The 16,615-nt window shown below is 47.0% G+C and overlaps 1 protein-coding gene across 1 annotated transcript in view; it reads left to right on the forward strand.

Moving 5' to 3' along the window:
* Positions 1-4,287: 4,287 nt before the first annotated feature.
* Setbp1 (SET binding protein 1) overlaps positions 4,288-16,615 on the forward strand; it is a 336,450-nt gene continuing 324,122 nt past the window's right edge. The window contains exon 1 of the mRNA XM_075968205.1: positions 4,288-5,528. The gene's annotated coding sequence lies outside the window, so the exon portion shown is untranslated. The remainder of the gene's footprint in view (positions 5,529-16,615) is intronic.

A 16,615-nucleotide genomic window follows, 5' to 3' on the forward strand; every position in this document is an offset into this window, starting at 1 on the left:
CAGGTGTTGCAGCAGGTCACAGATGGGGTGGATGTTGGAACAGGGCAAGTTATAGCCCTGAGTTTGGACCTGGGCAGCTGAAGGGTTGGTCCACCAGATGGGAAATGGAGACAGCAGTCCCAGGCTCCCCCGCTAACAGGGTTGGGTCTGTTGAAGTGCCCCGGCAGTATGCAGGACCTGCTCCCCTAAGCTGCAACTGGTGAGGATCCACTCTTCTGACCACAGGCCAGCTCTTTCACCCGCCCTAAGCATTGGTGGTGGTGGGGGCTTCTTTCCCCCACCCATGCCACCAAAGACACATGAGAAATGGGGGCAGCTCCCCAGTGCTCACATCTTCAGGGTTGGGTCAACCACACCCGTGTTAACAGGACTGGTGACTGTTCTTCTCCACCTCCCCCTGAATCTCCACAGGATCCAGTAGGCAACTGGATATCTGTCTGGGGACAATAATATGTCAATATCCTTCTAAAGAATTGGTTCCACATCGTATTCCTTGTTAAGTAGCTTTGAGATGCAAGCAATGTACACGGAGCTCCGGGGTTGGTTCTGTCCAGGGAAGTTAGGGGAAGCACAGTGCAAAATCTTGGAATGAGAGAAAGGAAAGCATGGGCATGCAGTCTTTCGTGGCATGCTTCTCAGGAGCCCATTGATATGCATGGAGATTATTCCACCCAAGGAGCCATCACAGCGTTTGCTACTGTGTTGAGTTGAGATCTTTTTTCCTAGAACGTTTGTTCTCTGGGCAAGTTCGCCGCAGTTGTTCTGATCCTCAGGGGAATTGCAAGCAAGTCTTTACCTTCCTTGATGCTTTTTCTTACATTTAAGGACAGTCTCACACTCTTCTCTCTGACTCTTCCCAATTTGTTCTGCCCTGCTGAGGCCGAAACTCTCCTGGTTTCAAATGAGGGTTTCTTTGGCTGTGACCTGGTCCTCAGAAGACTTCAGAGTTCTCATTTTCTCAAAGCAGAATATGAGGAGTGGAGAGATGAAAGGACTCACTAAAGAAGTCTAAAACCAAGCCACCTTGATGTGTGTGTGCTTTTCCTTGCGTCCTAGAGCATGCTTCCAAATCTCCATTTCCAGAAGTATTGCTCCTCCATTGTGGCACCTGTCAGTCCCTTGAGTCTAATGCATTTTCTGTTAAAATGACCAGACCCAAGAGGAGATCTACTCCTATTTTCAGCACACTGGACATATCCTCTCACCTGGCCCAGGAAAGATGTTGAGAGCATAACAAATGCATTTGGAACGTTTTAAAAATTAATGCTGAGCCCATTCAAGATGGAGAAAAGTGAATATGGACCCCAAGCCACAGTAATTCGAGCAGTTGTTTCTCCTTTAAAATAGGAAGTATTGCATTGGAGCCTTGCTGCCTCATTGTCTCAGTTAGGGTTTCTACTGCTGCAATGAAATAGGCCATAGAGGGGTGCTGTCTGCTGACTTGCTTCTCTGGGCTTCCGCACCCCACCTTCTTAGAGAAATCATTATCATCAGCTCAGGGATGGTGCCACCTGCCACGGGCTGGGCCCTCCCCCATTGGTCACTAATTGAGAACATGCCTTATAGCTGGATCTCCTGGCAGCATTTCCTCAGCTGAAGTTCCTTCCTCTCTGATGACTCTAGCTTGTGTCAAGTTGATACAAAACCAGCCAGGACACTCACCTTGCTGAAAGGCAAGAATGACTCTTGTATTTGAACGGAGGAAAGGAAAGGAAATGATTCTGAGCATTGGACTATAATCCTTGATCTCAACTAAAGGAGGAACAGATGAAGTAGCCATGTGCCTTTCTACCTGTGGAAATGGCAGAAACTGTTCTTATACTTTGAACTACAGCTCAGGCTTACATGTAACAAATTCTCAAGTACCCTGGGTTGCGATCCATTGTCTGTGTTCTTGCATTATTCCTTTACAGATCCTGGGGTGAGGAGCATCTCACTTGTGACAATTTTCTAGGATAATCACCAAGATGCCTGGAGCACAAAGCAACCATCTAGCTGGTAGCATCCACTACATGGTGGTTTCAGAGGAAGAGTACCCCTCACTCACGTTTATTGTCAATGTCCGTGCAAGGCAGAGCTCAGCCCTCATGAATTTTACATTTGTTGTTGAGAAAACACATTTAAGAAAAAAAGATACGTGTTCAACAGGCGAGAGCAGATCTGTGTGTTCAATGCACACAAACAATACATTTGCAGCAGGGTTAAAGAGAACATGGCTTCTGATCTTAGCCCTGGCCTGTGTCGTCTACGTCTTGCACAGTTTGCATGGTAAGCTTCTCATTTCTGGTCTTCCCGTCTTAAGTTCTGCATAGAAGTCTATGAGCCAACCTTCTCTTTCAGTGTTTTCAGCTGTGAATTCTATGAGTTCAGGGTCTGTATCCTGGTTTATCTACACCCCTACCCGCACAACCATAGCGTCAGTACGTCTTCTATACCATGCAGTAATTTATTGACTACACGATTCTGAAAATGAAGATGTGCAAGAGTGAGAGACGCGCACCGTGAATTTCACATCTGGTGCTCAGATCCACCCTTGTCTGAATTCATACGGCACTGTTTTCGTGTTAACTTATCAGTCTTTGGCTTGCTCTTCGAGAGTTTGTGCTCGGACAATCCAAAAGTAGCCTGCTCAGGAAGAAGACAAGAGGAAGTCCCAGGACATCCAGCCAGGATTTGAGGGCAAGTTCTATGTTAGCAAGAGACAGATAATCCAGGAAGGTGGTTTCAACTTGATGAATGCTCAGTTACTATGTTTGAATAGCATTACATTCGTAATGTAATATGCCAGTGTAAATGAAAATGAATATAAACAGAATTGCAAGTTTTCTCTACAGATGTAAGACAAAGAGTGAAGACATACCTCCTTGTTTCCTTCCCTTCCCTCACTTCTTACAACTGAAAGACAGGCCATTAAGGAAGAAGCACTCAGTGAGGAGTAAGGGGCATAGGTTCCATTCATGACTGTACTTTAATGACTTGCAATCGGTCACTGTTTCCTCTACATTATGATGACAGGAGTCCACTAGGTGTTCTCCCAGGTGCACACCATCTGTGCACTCTACTTAGACTTAAACAACTATTGTAGTGGAATAGCACACGGGTTCTTTTATTTGCTTGCCATGAAGCACGTCATAGAATGTAACAAACCAAAGGACCCCGTAAACAAACCAAAGAAACAAGTCCTCCAACACACACTTTTCTCCCTCTCCCCCTCTCCGGTTATGACATCCGCCAGCTATATACTGTGGGAAAGTCACTGTGATTTCTGAAAGGCCTTCTCCTTTGAGAAAATGTAGGAAACAGGCTAGGTACCGTCATTATCCTCTAGACTTAAGTCTAGGATTCAGAAGTCTGGGAACACAAGGGCATGGCCGTTCAAAACAGAGAATATTTAGTTCAACCTTGCTTCTGTGCCTTAATTTTTGCCTCCATTGCCAGGTGAAAGACCCTACTTTTTTTTTTTCTAACTGAGCATCACTTTCTTACTAATGACAATGTTCCGATATAAACATGATAAAAGACCTGTTGAAACGGTAACCGTTATGGGTGAGGCTCATGCCTATTCAGAACTGCTCTCTGAAGAGCAGAAGACAAAGAACTCAAACCTTCACCAGTCTTCTTTGGCTCACTTTGGACATCCAAGGGGGAAAAAAAAACCCAAGTGCAGTTCTGTGGCAGAATTCATACTGGAAACTAACTCAGGAAGTCAGTGGCTCCAAATCCTCCCATTCCTCAGTCCAGATGTCCCCAGACCCTTAGAAAATATGACAGCCAGGAGCCCTCTCAAAGCCCCAAGTTTACTAGAGACTTTAAAAGACCTCATGCAGATTCCCCATAATCCTCACCTTCCTCTTATTTTTTTGTCACGTGATGTCGACATAAACCTAAGGGGTCTCATTGCTCAATTGCCCAGGAAAGACCTTTGCAATCCAAGTACAAATTCTCCCCGAGATATTTCAGACAGAACCACATTTTGTCAAAAAAGGAAGACATTCCTTTCATCTTGTCCATTTCTGCCACACTATAAAGGGAACGGTGTGTCAGTCATCCCACCTAGTCCTTGCCTTCATCAAGGGTTCGGTTCTCCTGAATAACAAGGAATGCACACGAGCATCTGAATGCAAACAAGTAGCTTAACAAAAAATATAAATCCCTGGAAGTGAAATGTAATTACCAGGTTAAAAAAAATAAAAAAAAAGAGCACCCATTTACGAGAGCCTATCACATTTCGCGTCTCTGCACGCAGCTTCCCCCCAACACTGCTCCTGTTGTGTCAGATAGTGGCAGTGTTGAGCCCGGGAACCGGCGCCCAGCCCGCGGCGGTCCCCGCGGCCGCACAGTCTCCGCGGCTGACTCCGACTCGCTGGAGCTACTGGGCCGCGAGGGCGCTGGGGAGCGGGAGGGGCTCGGGGGCTGGCCAGGGGTCCCGGATCCGCGTCCCCGAACTGTTCTCCTTCCTCCCCGGGCTAGAGCCCGCTCCCTCCCAATTGACCGACATTCACTGAGGGGGGCGGTCGAGGGAGAGGTCACCGGCCGCTTGCCGGCTGCGCCTCCCTGGGCTCCGGCTGGGGAGCGGCCCGGGTTCGCAGAGGGAGCAGTGTGGGCTCCCGCGCCCCCTCCGAGGCAGATCGCGGGGTGGCAGTCCCCGCCGGCTCCGCCGCCGGGCCGCTCCAATCCTCCCCCTCCCCCGCTCACGCCCTCCCCCTTCCTTTCAGTAGGACTCCGGGACTCGGGAGAGGGCGCGGGAGGCAGGCACACGGGCCCGACCCCACTCCAGCGCTCGCCGGGGACGCGGGCGGGCGGCGAAGGGACGCGGAGGGGGCGCGGGGCGGGCGCGGCCATAGAGCGGCGGCGGCGGCGGCGACGGAGGCGGCAGTAGCGACCGCGGGCGGACCAGCGGCGGCAGGGCCGGCGGGCGCCAGGGACCGAACTGCACAGCTCAGCAAAAGCGCCCCAGCCCTCGGCGCGCCGCCTCCTGCGAGCCCAGCCGGGCAACATTTTGTAAACCTTCCAATCCATCCTTTGGAGAAAAGGGAAAAAATAGCGTTGAACGGAGAGACGGGGAAATCTATATAATATATATGTACATATGCATATTTATGTATATGTACATATATATATTATATTTGGTTCCTGCTAAAATTAGCCGGGCTCGCCGAGCGCCTGTGTGCGAGTGTGTGCGAGTGTGTGCGTGCGGGCGTGTGTGTGAATGTGATTACTCCAGGACTCCTCGGGCTCCGGAGACGCCATTTTCCCCCTTGATATCTCTCTCCGTAAATCGGTGGCGCGGCGGAGGCGGCCGCGGCGGGCGGGAAGCGCGGGGCTGGCCGGGGCGCTCGCCGCCGCCTGCGCGCCCGGGGGCCCCGGCGCCCCCCGAGCGAGGGCGGCCCGCCCCGCGCGTCGCCGTTTGACAGATGCTCGTCGCTATGGAGTTGCTGCAGCAGCACCTTTGGGGGCTCGGACGAGCGACCGGAGGCGGAATCTGAGCGAGCGCCCAGGCCAGCGGAGCCGGAGCCGCCGGGACATGGGTGAGCAAGCGCGGCGACCTTGGCGCGGGAGCCGGGGTGCCTAGCCTCCTGCCGCGCCGCGGGCCCAGCGCGCCGGGGGCCGGGGGCGGTGTGTACCATGCATGCAAAAGTTCACGTCGCCTCGCCGGGGCTTTGACTTTGCACTGGGCTCGAGGGGGGTGGGGGACCCGGCCAAGGGGGCGGGATGCAGGTCCCCGCGAGGCTGCGCGGGGATGGGCGCGATTCAGCCGGCTGGTGGGTCGGCAGTGGTGCTGACTTAACTGGAGTAGCCCGTTGGTGGCGGTGATGGTGGAAGCATCGGGCTGGAGGGCTGGGAGCTTATTGAGTTTCGGCTAATCTGATCCCTTCCCCACCCCCTCCTTCTGCACCCTCCCTTGGTCCTGCTGTCGGCTGCCTGGGCTGGCGGGTTTGGCTTTGGTGAAGTGGACTGGGGAAAGGGAGGGGGTAGGGAAAGGGGTGGGGAGGCGGCAGGATATTTTTTCCCCCTCTCTTTGTAACTTGCAGGTTAAGTGGAGCTAGAGAGCTACATTGTAACCTAGTTGGATGGGGGGGGGGGGGGTATGTGGAGTAAATGTATCAGAATCTAAGGTGTCGTTAATAGAAGAACAGGCGAGAAGTGGTCCAGCCAATGAAGGTTGGTGTATGTTTGTGTTCTGGCTGTGTGTTAGTTTTTCTCTTTTAAAAATCTTAATCGGTGGATTTGAGTCTCTTTTTTGTGATCTCCGGGCTGGGGATTGTGAAAAGGCAGGAATTCCCTTAAAAGCAGAGAATGCCCCCTTTGAAAGCACGCATTGTGTGCGTTTGTACAGGAGCCCAGGGCTTGGGAATTAACGCAGGCTTCCCTGTTCGGTGGTTTCCAGAGGGAAATCACTCCGGAAAGGAAACCCTTCAGTATGGATTTATTGTTTTTGTCTTTCGAACCATTATCTCTTTGACTAAAATACTGTCTGTGAAGTTCCTCAGAATCCAAGTCAGTAAATTGGACTGGGCAGATCTGTGTAGCAAGACGGTGATAACGGGGGCACTGTTTTCGGTGTCTGTTATGGAAGCATTGTTGGGAAATTGAAATTTCCGATCAGTAGAGCACGCTGCTCCTTAAAAAAAGAAATAAATAAATAAGTTGCTGCCGAAATGCTGTCTTCTACGTTCTCTCTGTACACTCTCCTATCTCGCCCCTCCCAGACCCATACCAGCTACTACAGTTCTGAAATTAAACCCGACTACAGATATTTTGTTGAAGATCAGGAAAGTTGTTCAGTTGGAAGTAGGGATGAGGCTAGAGATACTGGGAGTGTGGTTATGAGTTGTTACTGCCCTCTGATGCCGCATTTATTCTTTATGTGCCTTTGTGGGATTCTCAGCATGTGTATCTGTCTGAAAGGACTGTTGAGGGAAGGATTTCCGATTTGTTTCCGTTTCAAATAAACTGTCCTGATATCTCATGGTTGATGTCTGATACTAACAGGGCAGTGTGTGTGTTTGTGTGTGCATGTGCGCGCATGTGTGGTGTTTGTACGTGTGTGTGTTTGTATTAGTCCTGCAGAAACTCTCTTCTACAAGGGAGTGATTCTAGAATACTACAGAAGCTACTTTGTCTTCGCTGCCCCTAGTCCTCCTGCCTACAACCATCTACACCTTTCCTGTTGAAGTTTGGTTCGAGACCATGGTCTTTATGGAAATACTGATCTTAGTTTCTTTTTTAAAAAATACGTTCTTTTTCTCCTTTTTTTATTTGCTTTCCATCTTAATCTTGTTTTATTTATTGATTTATTTATTTTTCTTGACAACTTGCACTGAAAAGTGATTTCATGAAGAAGTTGTCACTGAAACTCTTTGGCAGTTCAGGCCCATCCTCCATGGTTTTATAGTGCCTGCAGAGAAACTTCATGTGTCTCATTCAAACTGGAATTTTGAAATTCCCCTCTGCACTTTGTGCTGTGGGGAAGAGAGACCTGGAGTGGAAGAATGCTATCTGCAGCCTGATCTTCAGCCCTGAGACCAGATCTAGGGACGTAGGAAAGAGTTTCCTTTCTCACCCAAGTTAAATACAGCCTGGCTGGCAAGAGAAGGTAGTGCCAGCTGGCCAGGGGGAGGAGAGAGTTTACAGCCTTTCAAGATGCAGCCAGTTTACAATCCTTGCCTCCCTCTTCTCTTGACTTCTGTGGCTTCCTTCCACTGCCTGCCCTTAAACTCCTGGAAGGAGGCGGGTCTCTTTTCTCCCCCAGCTCCATTTCCAGGCTGCAGAGTTACATGGAAAGTGCTGTGTGGCTAAGCCTGTGCTTCAGCACACTGCTCCTTACCAGCAAAAGGATGTTAGGACAGAATGTTCCAGGCAAATCAGAAAGGAGTAAGAAGGCAAGTGTGCTTGAAGAAGGGCAGTTTAAACTGCAGGAAATATGGTCGCAGAAAATACTGAGGCCAGGTACTGCTGCTTGGCACATGATGGCACATGATCCTTTTCTGGGGGGGAGGGGGGAGAGAGAGAGAGAGAGAGAGAGAGAGAGAGAGAGAGAGAGAGAGAGAGAGAGAGAGATCCTAGTTTGAGGAAGTTGCATGGCAGTTGGAGCTGGGCTGTGCAAGCTGCTGCCACTTCAGTAACCTGAGCTGAGCTGGGGGAGGAGGTGGGGATCACAGGCAGTCAGGAGACAGAGGGAAAGGACTTGTCTTTCTGAGCAGGAAAAATAGATGTGTCACTGGAAAAAAACAAACTGGAGGTGGGGGAAGGGACGGCTGGAAGGAACATAAAGGGGGAGCATCTCAGGCAGTGGTGTTATTTAGGAAGGGGGGTCACTTGGAGCATGGAAGGAAGTAACTGCCTTACTTGATTCTGAGGAGCCAGGCAAGAGCAAGGCTGTAATCTGATCTTTTCCATGTTAACATCAGAATGCTACATAGGAAGGCCTTGCCAGGAGGCTCAGTTCTAGGTGTCCCATGGGAAGCCTGGAGCTGTCCCTGAGGGAAGCAAACAGCTCCTGCTGCCAGGAGAGCATCTGGTCCCAAACTGTCATTCCTTACAGGGTGCACAATGGTACTTTGAAAAATACCTGACCTCAGTGAAAGAGGGGAGGGGAAAAAAAGCAGACTTTTGGGTTATTGTAGAATTTAACTAAAAATGGCCAATGGGAAGAGCTCGGAGGAAGAATATTGCTAAAGAAGGACTAGAGTAGGTGAGCATTCTGGTATGGGTTTCCCATTACTTTTCTGCTGTAATCTTAACTTGGAATTCTATTAGGAGCCAGATTACTTCTTCTGTGTCACAAACTGTTCAACAAGGAGAGGGGATTCTTGCACAGCGGTCATTGTTACTGCAATCTCTGCCACAAGTTTCTGTAGCATATGCAAAGAGGAGAGTGCACTCAGATGTGTAGAGCATCCTTTCCTGGTTCCTATGAAGGAACTAACACTTGGCTGGCCAGGCTTCCCCTGGCCTCCCAGAATGCCTGTTTCTTCCTTGGAGACTTGATGCTTTAATTAAAACCAGAAAGCTATTGAAGACAGACCCAGCCAATGAGATTCTGTTTTCTGCGATGCTCAGGGATGAGAAATAAATAATTTTTTTTTTTTTTTTTTTTTGCTGATGGCATTTCAAGTTGCTTCAGTTTTACTCATGCCAGAAGAACTGGGTACGTTATTATTAACACACTAGCATTGTGGAAGGAATCTCAGAACTTAACATCAGGCATTATGATGTTTGTTCAGAGCCCTGTGGTATGAAAGAACCCTTCAAGGAAGGGCAAGGGTACCCCTGGAGTGCTCACAACATTAGATCATAGAAGATATCCTTGTAGCATCCTCACTGAAAGTCACTTGACCAGGTTCCTGGGAGGAAGGGGATAACATTCAGCCCTATTCCAGTCTTACCGTGTGTTAGGAAGTTAGGTCAACTATGATAAAACAACTGAAATAACTGAGAGTGGAGAAAAGTTTTTCCCATGTTGGTATTACAGTTTTAAAAGTATTTGGTCAGGAATTGTCGGTGCTGGTGAATCACAGAAAAATCCAAAACACAACAAAATCATAGTGGAACAAAGTCACTTACCTCCTGGCTAGGAAGGGAGAGGGAGAGAAATAAGGAGGGCTTGGGATCCCAGAAACATTGAGCCCATGCCCCCAGTGATGTGAAGACCTCAGGCTAGGTCCCATCTCTTAAGTTTTCTCATTCACAACAGTGCCACATTGAAGATACATGACATTTGATGGGCATTAGCATCCAAACTTTCCATTGCTATTGCCATATGAACTGCTCTCTCTCTCTCTCTCTCTCTCTCTCTCTCTCTCTCTCTCTCTCTCTCTCTCTCTCTGTGTGTGTGTGTGTGTGTTGGGGGTGGGACTTTTGTTATTTTTTTAATTCCTTCCATCTTTCTTTTTTCTGTCTTCCTTCTTTCCTCCCTCCTTCTTTCTCTTCTTCTTCTTCTTCTTCTTCTTCTTCTTCTTCTTCTTCTTCTTCTTCTTCTTCTTCTTCTTCTTCTTCTTCTTCTTCTTCTTCTTCTCCTTCTCCTTCTCCTCCTCCTCCTCCTCCTCCTCCTCCTCCTCCTCCTCCTCCTCCTCCTTTTCCTCCTCCTCCTTCTTCTCATTCCTCCTCTTCCTTCTCCTCCTCATTTGACACAAGATCTCACTGTGAAGCCTTAGTGCCAGCTTGGGACTCACGATATTGACTAGGCTGGTTTTTAATTTATGAAGACTTACTTGCTTCTGCCTCTCAAATGCTAGGAATAAAGAACTGTGTCACCATCTATGGTGTTCTCTATACTCTTACTGAAGGCAAGGATACTTTAGCCATCCCAGCCCTTGAGAAATACAAAAAAGAAAGCACACAAAGGCACAAAATTGATTCTCACTTGCATTATTGTTCTTAGTTTTTATTTCCATTTTCATCTAGTCTCCCAGTTGATTTTTTATGTTCCCTTAGACACATCAAGTTGGAATTAAATGAATGTCATTATTTGTTTAAGTTTTCCATTGTGAGTTTATAGGTACAGGTAGAACAGTTTTTTTAACCTTCCTAAAGCTTCAACCCTTTAATACAGTTCCTCATCTATGGTGATCCCCAACCATGAAATTATTTCATTGCTTCTTCATAACTCTAATTTTGCTAATTTGCTGAATTGTAATATAAAATCTATCTGATATATAACCCCTGTGAGGGTTGTGACCCACAGGCTGAGAACTACTGCCTTAGGAGGAAATAGCTGTCCCCTTCCCAGAACTATGGTGGACCATGGTATGTTATGACAAATAGCTCCATGGAAGACACCGACTGAGCAATTGAGTGGATTCTACAGTGGACAAGAACTCAGCTTTTCCAAATGCTGAGGCAGGAGAGGGGACATGTTTTGATTTTTACTCAGGAAGTCATCTCCTTGATCTAACTTAGTTCTTCTTACCAAAAATATTCCCTTTCATATTCATGGAATATTATTCGTTTCAAAATTATCTTCATATCATATCCACCCCCTCAGATCTTCTTAGGAAGGAAGCCAAAGAAATATTTATCCCTGCTCAGAAGATTAGTGAATTAATAAATTAGGTTGCTGCAATGGTACAAGTTAGTGGCTGACCTGGGACAGTGCAAGCATGAGCAGCCTCACACCTGATGTGGCAAGATCTGATCTTTCTCATCACTTCCTGGCTGGGTGACCCCAATAGCTTATGTAGCTCCTTTGATTCTCAGTAACCTGGCCAGAAAAATGGGGATAAAGATATCTCTGTCCCTATGTCCTAGGGGTTGTAAGGATTATCCCAAATAATTTGTCACTGAACTCTTGGAGATTTTCTGTGCTACCTCTTGGAAACTGATGCTGGGATTATATTTGCCACAGCCCACTCTAAGAAGAATACCCACGAAGCCCTTGTGTCTAGTAGTTTAACAAAATTAACAGCTATGCATATCGACCGAGGAGTCGGTTGAGGTACTCAACTCAGTGTTCCATGTACGGGTTGCATGATTAGATGTGTATTGTGTTACATCTGTGTAGGACTTGGGTTTCCACGTGGTGGCCAGTGCAGTGGCACTCAAGGAAGTACTGGTGCTCAGGAAATGCTCTTTCACCAAAGAATCTTGAGAAGAAAGGTGGCAAACACAAACCTGCCGGAAAGAGACACAGTGGGCAGTGACACGGTCTTCGTCAGGGTTCCGTGGGGTTGAGATGTGTCATCTAAGAGAAAATTTCTAATCTCTCCAAAATGAAGGAATGATAGCAGAAATGCCTTTGTCCTAGGACAGACGAGAAATGATCTAGAACCTGGAATGTTCTTCCCAGTATCTCGGCTTCTGGAGTCTTCTATGTTCTCCCTCATGACACCTGGCTCTCCTTGTCCTGAGCCAGCCGCTGTACTTTCCTTAGCGTTTATCTTACTGTGCCACTTGGAGCAACACACAGGGCTTCTATGTTCTTCAGATGGATTTCCTTGATGACACTGAGCATTCTATGCCCTGTCCCCTTCAACTCCTCAGCTTGCTCCGTTGTCACATCCAATGGGGAAGGTGCCCTACCTGGTCCTGTTTAACCGGAGCATCTACCTGTGAAGGCATCTGGTACCGCTGTGCTTCTCTGTGAAGATGCACTAGAGACTCTCAATCAATCTGCTTGTCTTTTCTCTGTGACTGGAGCACTCCCGGTACTTCTTGTACTGGGACTTGCTTGCTTTGGTACTTCTTGCACTTGCGTCTTCTAATTGAAGACCCATCCAGGAAAGGCGCAAGCTTACCCCTCAAAGCCTTGTGCCTACTTAGGGTTGACTTCTGCTGCGTGAATATATCATACGACTTATGTAGAGTTAAACAATCAAGAGTAAATGTTTTTAAAGTATACCAGATCGTTGCAAAATGAAGCAACACAGGAGGACTTCTTAGAGTGAGTAATAACCAGTTATGTTGATCGCTTTTTATAGTTTTGGCTGTCTTTCAGGGGAAATCACCCAATCTCAGCTACTCCCTCCAATCATAAGAGGTAATGATATTTTACCACATGGGTGTCTTTTCAGTCAGTGGTTCCACGCATTCATTCAGTAATCAAATGTTTATTAAGTGCCTCCTAGAGTATCCTCCCCACTCGAACACTCATCACTCTTGATGGTCTCTGAAAATTCCAGTCGTTCATCCCGGTTCCCATGCTCGTTCTGCCACTTAACCGTTCCGTTTCCTTCCCTGCTTCAAGCGGCCTGCTCTTCTGCTCATTGGTGATTGGGCAAGCCTGACTACACAGAAAGAGAAGCGGCAGAAAGCCACACAGAAGGGAAGGTGGAGTCTTGGGATGCAGGATTGAGGCTGGACTGGCCACCCATCAGTGTGGGTGAGGAGCAAGTCCTACTGCCTTTCTTCTTACCTTTACTCTTTGGAAAGCGAGGAGGTTAACACTGATACCAGCAGTCCCATCTGAAATCCTGGGATGCTGCAGCTAGACATGTCACAGAGATTTTAAAAGTTCTCCTTCAAAGTATAGAACTCCTCAAACTCATTTAATGACACCCCCGCCAACTGTCCAAACCAATCCCTGTGAGAATTAAAGCACTCAGCTTGGTGTTTGATGTGGTTGGAAGAGTTACAGAAGGGGAAGTTGGTGCCCTGGGGTAAATTAAATGAGAAGCTCCCCAATTAGAGCAGAAGAACAGGCTTGGAGGAATGGGGGGCAGGGGAAGGGTATGGTAAGTATGAATCAACACCACAAAGAAGTGTGGAAGGAAACAAAGGGTTAAATTATCCTCCTCACCCCTTTTGAAGCCCGACCCTCCTTGGTGAAATATGTAAGTTGACACAGTGAAGATGGTACAAAGTCAACTCTGGAAAGTCCAAAGCTGCCATCCTTGTGGGGACTTTACCATCACCTCCTGTGCCCTGTGGGCATCCAGGATCTCTGCTGAGGCTGCTTCATTTGCACCTCTGGGGTCTGGTTATCATTTCATGATGCAAATCATTAGGAGCTCGAAGGCCAGGGCAGACTCTCTGCTTTTGGGCTGTCACTCCATCCCCACAGGACTTGCCTGCTCTGCCCCTGGATGCTTATATGGAAAAAAATGGCTCCTGGGTTGCTTTGTGTGTGCTGTGGGATCAGGAGGAATCCAAAGCCACATTTTTCTGCACCATTGGATGGGGGTGAGATCTGGAAAATAAACCTTTGTCTTCAGGCTCTATGAAAGGTTCATGGGTTTTCTGGATCACCTAGAAGCACACCAGTTGAATTCTTAGAAAGAAGAAATAATGGAACCAATTCAGATGCTATGGTTTCCAGCCCCAGGAATCTTGGGGTTTGAAAGGATTTTGGATAAAATTCAAAGGATTTGGGATGAAAATAGAAGAAAAAAAAAGAGCAATCACATTGTACAAAAAGCTTTATTATTATCGCTATTATTGTTTTATTATTATCTTTATTTACCAGTGATTCACTCTGTTCAAGGAAAGGAACTGCTTGGAGTTCCTTGGGACTTGGAGAGATACAGGAATGGTATTAGCTGAATTTCATGCATCCAACTATAGCCCTGGAATGGTTTTCAGAGCTGGGGCATCATATTCTTTGAAATGAATAAAAAATCTTGGGAGCCAAATTCTGTGTACTTGTTGCTGACAATGTCTGTGACCTTTTGCTATTTGAGCAAGACCTTTTTTTTTTTTTGAAAGCATAGTATGGTGGCCAGAAAGCATGATTTGACATAAGACCACCATAGGCCTTCTCTTTGCTCCTAACACTGTCTGTAAGAGTTCTTTCTATTAAGAAGTTCTTGGTCCACAAATATTTTTCGAGTTTTAGCATTTCAGTTTGTATGGGCTTTTTCCCGGTACTCTTGGATGGGAAAAGTCTGATATAAGATGTTAGTTTGCCCTTGGATGGTCTGTTTGAGGAGACATGCTTAGCTAAAATGGAAGTTAACCTTTTTCAACTAAATTAGGAACCTTTTCCCAAGTGGAGTTCTGCTACTTCTGTGTGGTCTATGCTAAGGTGTATCAGGGAAGGCTTCAAGAAGGATGTGTTTGTTGGAGGAAGAGAAATAAGGACCCTTTCATAGATGGAGAACCTTCAGTGACAGGAGTGAACTGAAGTATGGATTTAAAATTCCCTCGAGGAAATGAATACTAATGATATGATGTAGAAAACTGTCAAATTGAGGACTAAATTGTGCGCAGTAGGAGTGCAAGAACCGCTATCAGGGCCAGGCAGATCTGAGAAAGCTTCAAAGAGAATGTGAGACTTGAGTTTCACCACAGCAAAGGGATGATCCTGGTTAGGTAGGTAGAGAGGCTGGAAGATCATTCACCTGGGCACGTACCTACCAGGGAGAGAGCAACCGGTTCCACACGGTACTCTGCAGGTAGAGGCAGCAAGGCAGAAGGGATAGGCCCATAGGTCAAGGCATCCGCTTCTCAGAGCTGGGCTGCAGGACCAAGATCAGTTCTCCAAACGCTAGGAGGGCAGACTTGAATTGAGAGATGGTGTGAAATTCAGAGATTTCCATGTATACAGCCTAGAGAAAAACTCTGACTTCTGACCACGTGGCCCTCTATGAGGCTCTGCCTTGTCACCAGCTCTGCAGGTGCAGTCTGATATTCAAAAGAAGTGTGTTTTGAACGAAAAGTAAAACAATATATGAACATGTGGGTTGAGGATTGGCTCTTCTCTGGCCCAAAAGACCCCGTGATGCTGGAAGTTATCTTAGGAGTCTAGTGCATGATTGAAGGACGGACTAGTTTAGTAGCAATGTGGTGGTGGCAGTTCAGGATTCCTAGAGGAGACACATTGTAAAGGAAGGGAGGTGGAGAGAATATCTGTTCACTCTGCAGTAGGCCTAGCATTTCCTTTTCTGCAGAAGTGTAAAGTCAAACGACAATGCACAAAGCAGTTGCTGAATCAGATGGTTTGAGGGGATGAAGAATTTGTGCTATACCCGTCATTCCATTCCATGTTACAGGGTCTTTCTAGAAAGATTAAGGAACTTATCATCTGTTGGACTTTCATTTGGTTTGCTGCCATCATCCAAAATCAGCATGCTCTCTTTATTCCCATTTTACATGTGTCTGGTGGATGTCTGGCATTCAAGCGGTTACCTGATGTTGGCTCTTTGGAGTTCAGTGGTGTTGTGAGTTAAATAACATTTGTGCACAGAAAGGACTTTGTTTCCATGTGTATAAATTAAGAACAGGATCAGGGCACTTGAGGGCTATCTATGGGTTAATATATGCATTTAACTGATAATGACAGTAAGCTGGAGGTTCTCAGCCCTCCTAATGCTGTGGCCCTTTAATACAATTCCTCATTTTGTGGTGAACCCCACCATAAAGTTATTTATGTAGGGCTATTTTATAACTGTAATTTTGCTACTGTTATGAATTTGAATGTAAATATCTGTATTTTCTCATGGTCTTAGGTGACCCATGTGGAAGGGTTGGTCTAACCCCAAAGGGATCATGACCCACAGGTTGAGAACCTCAACTGTAAGGGTTCCATACAGGCCACTCCCTTTTATTTTGATAGTGTTCTTCCCCCAACCCCACAGAAGAATAGTGACAGCAAGCAGGATGTTATGGCTGAAACTGAGCATGCAAACTTGATGGGTCCCAGAGTCAGTCCCCACAGCTTATGCTATTGTGCCATTGTGAGAAGCCGTGCAGTCTGAGTTGTTAGTTAAGAGTGTGCCCAGTTTCAAGCCTTAGTAGCTTGTTTCAGATTGTCCCACTGATACTGAGATCCTAAGCACAAGAGTTGATGTCCTATGCTTAAGTTTGAGTTCATCTCATCCCATTCAACCAGAGCTGGAGAACCAACAGGAACTGAAAAAGCAAAGGAAGAAAGGAGTTCTACTTTTGAAGAGCTTCCAAGCAGATAAAACTTAGCACCTAGGGATGCTGAGTTGGAACGGGATACGAGGCTCGCCTCATAGCTTTTCCTGATTCATTAAATGAAGACCGGGTGTGTGGGAGAGGCTTTCTGACTGAACCTGGTGATACTTCCTCTCTGAGTCAAGCTATCCATAAAGAACAGCAGGATACCCAAGTTAGCAGGTTAAACTCAGCTATCTGTGTGTGCTTTCGGTTAGGCATGAGTGTGGAGAAGGCTGGGTTCCACCCCTGGGCCACACAGGGTTTTCCTTGGGATCTG

This window comes from Microtus pennsylvanicus, chromosome 4 (assembly GCF_037038515.1).
Source record: "Microtus pennsylvanicus isolate mMicPen1 chromosome 4, mMicPen1.hap1, whole genome shotgun sequence".
Lineage (NCBI taxonomy): Eukaryota > Metazoa > Chordata > Mammalia > Rodentia > Cricetidae > Microtus > Microtus pennsylvanicus.